This window comes from Rutidosis leptorrhynchoides, chromosome 2, assembly GCF_046630445.1.
Source record: "Rutidosis leptorrhynchoides isolate AG116_Rl617_1_P2 chromosome 2, CSIRO_AGI_Rlap_v1, whole genome shotgun sequence".
NCBI classification, from domain to species: Eukaryota; Viridiplantae; Streptophyta; class Magnoliopsida; order Asterales; family Asteraceae; genus Rutidosis; species Rutidosis leptorrhynchoides.
The window spans coordinates 226544180-226547502 of record NC_092334.1 but is presented as its reverse complement, the minus strand read 5'-3'; positions in this window follow the sequence as shown (position 1 = coordinate 226547502).

Genomic DNA, 3323 nt, shown 5'->3' with positions numbered 1-3323 from the left:
ATCTCAGTGATAGATGACTCAGCACTTGATTCCACAATTTGGTTCACTTTAGCTTTTCCCTTAAATGCAGCTTTCCTTTTAGAACAAGTACCATAATCATGGTATACTGCTTTGCCTTTATTTTTTGACGAATCAGTGTGGGAAGTTACTGACCCGTCAGCTGATGCTGGTCAATTCTTGTGAATCTTGATTGCTGCCTTTGACTTGCCAGTATTGCATTTTGCTGGCTTGTCAGCAGCTACTGGTTGACCAGTACGATTTTCATCAGCTGGCTTAGCATTGGTGGAATTTGAACACGAAGGGGAATCAATTGATTTTAACTTTCTTTGATTATTTTCAGTGATTTCCCTTTTAATGCTTCTTTCCTTTGGAGTCATATAGTAAATGCTTGAAGGATCAGTAGTTTCATCAATTGAAGTACTGATTTTCTTGGCTTTTACTTCATCATCCAAAATTTCTTTCATGGACGGTGGTGGGGTCTCAGTAGGTCTGACAAACTTATTTGTTAAGACCTTTTTACCCTTAACTATCTTGGCAAAGGTATTTGGCAAGACAGCTTCAGGATCTGTTTCAAGAATAGGGTCCATGTATGTAACTTCTACAAGAGCAGCAGCAGCAGCATAGTCACCAGCAAAGAAAGCTTCAACTTGGGCAGGCACCTGCTCATTTACACACTTAGTTGTGCTTTGAGCTGATGTACACCATGAAGCAACAACCTTCTTGAGGTCGTTTAGCTGGTTCTTAACACTTGCTGCCTCAACGTGAAGAGACTTTAAAGAAAAATTTTGTTTTTCAAGTTTTGAAATTTCATCCTTCAAGATCTTAATTTCATCAGTTTTGCTTTTAAGTTTATCATTTAAAGATTTGTTATCATTTTTCAAAACTTCTTCACGTTTACCGCCTCTACATAAATCAACTCTTAGGTAGTCAAACATTTCAGCTTTTTCATCATCAGTATAAGTTCGAAAATTATCAACCTTATACAGCATTTCAGATTTCCATTGAGGTGAATCCTTTTTCCGATCAGCTTCCCTCATATCAGCCAAAAACATACTACCATTATCATCCTCATCAGACTCCTCGACCTCCTTGGCCATCAAACACAGCTTTTTACCAGAAGCATAACCAGCATCATCATCATCAGTATCACTGTCAGAAGATGAAGAAGATCTGGTTTCATCCTAATCATGATGCTCAGCAACTAGAACCTTTTCTGGCTTCTTTCCCTTCTTATCAGCCTTTGCACTTTCCTTCATCTGAGCCTTTATAGCTTTGTACTTATTCTTGTACTTATCAGCTTTTGAGAAGGAGTTAGCATGTGATGTTGAAGGTTTCTTGGACATGCATTCAGCAGCAAAATGTCCAACCTTCCCACAATTGTAACACTCAGATTTAGGACCCTTGACTGATTTGCTGATATACCTAGCACTTGGTTTCTTACTCCCTATGTATGGCTAGCTGGTTCTATTACAATTGAACCTTTGAACTACCTAGCCAGCAAAGCCATACCTTCAGCTAACCCTTCCACATCATCTTCATCATTACTGCTTTCTTCAGACCCAGTACCACTATCCACCTCATCTTCAGCTGACTCATCTTCTGCCATTAACTTTTGAACTAGTAAAGCTTTTTTAGCTTTCTTTTTAGCAGCAGCAATAAGAGCAGTATCATCAGTTTTGAGGATTTTGAGGTGGTGGGGACAGACTTAAAGTTTTCCTTTAAATTCAGTTCAAGTTTAGCTTCTGCCTTCTCATGGTTCCAAAGTGTACCATAAAGAGATGACATGTTAAAGTTCTTTAAGGTCTGGGTGGTTCCTAAGGGTCAGTGACAGGTTTCCATTTAGTAGGCAGTGAGTCAATGATTTTGTTTACTTGTTCAAAATCAGTATATGTAATTTTTAAAGTAAGCAGGTCAGCAACTAAGGAGTTAAACCTAATGAAGGTTTGCTTAAGGGTCTCATTCTTATAGGCAAAGAACATTTCATACTCTCTTTTCAAAGCAATAATCTTATTCTGCCTAACTCATCCATGCCTTCATAAGTAACATCTAGATAGTCTAACATAAGCTTAGCATTCAGCTTTCCCTTAATCAGTTTGAACAGGTGGTTAGGAAAAGTTATCGCTAACAGAGTTCTAATCTTAGGGCCAAGTCCAACACGACGTTTGTCCTCAGCATTCTATTTGGCTGGAGTGAGAACAACCTCTCTGCCAGGAATGGCAGGAGTGTCAGTAGTAGCTGGGATGCTATCAATAGTCTCACTTGGGATAAATGGACCATCTATGGCAATACCAGGCATAAGTGGGTCAATAGACTCCAGGTGAAGCATGAACCTTGCCTTCCAAGTTTCATACTCATCTTTATCAAATTTGGGTGGTCTATTGGATAAGCTATTTTCAAGGTAAGCTGTATTTGAGTATGCAGCCATGGGAGAATTCAGATCCAAGATATTAAATTATCAAGACTGAAACTCTGATACCAGTTGTTGGTCCCTTGATTAACAACATGAGTATTGTAGAGAGGGGGTGAATACAATTTCTTTTAATTAACTAACCAATTAAACATAGTTTAGTATTCAAGCATGTAATTTAAATAGAGTCAAAGGTAATTTTTCAACTGTTATTCTTTATTGATTAAATCACAAAGAATTACAATTATCCTTGGCGGAATGATAGTTGGTTGATACAGATTTACCTAAGTATAGCTATGAGGATAAACTTAAAGCTATTACACGTTTTGGACTCTAAATAAAAAGACCCACACCACTAGTTGTTACAATAGTGGATACAACAATTTATAGTAGTCCTATTAACCGTGTAATGGTTCTATTATCCACTGGTACATAGGATGTCTGTACTTGTGGGGATAACTGCATCAGAGAGCGTGCTCTCCTCTTTCCTCTTTGGTAGCTATTTGCAGGAACACCCCAATTTAGTTTAGCACCACTATTCGTTTAAACAAATAGAATGTTGTGTTCCCTAGGCATTGACAAAGTATATCACATGTCTGCACATGCGTTAAACTTTTGCATTCCCACGTGGTCTTGTAAGGTCACTTGTCAGCCGCCGACGCATGTCTTTTCCTGTTCAACTTTGTATTTCACTTCTATTGAATAGTACAATTGATGTAGACCACTCGGGAAACCACCATGCTTGTAATGGAGCATGGCTGTCTTGTGTTGTATGCTGCTTACCAGGTTTACTGGTTCTTCTTATGCTGAGTCACTTGATATTCTTGAATTGCTGAGTACTCATCATGTGCTGATTCAAAGAAGACACTCTACCTTGTGCTGGTAGACTAGGCAGCATACTGAATACTTAACATAG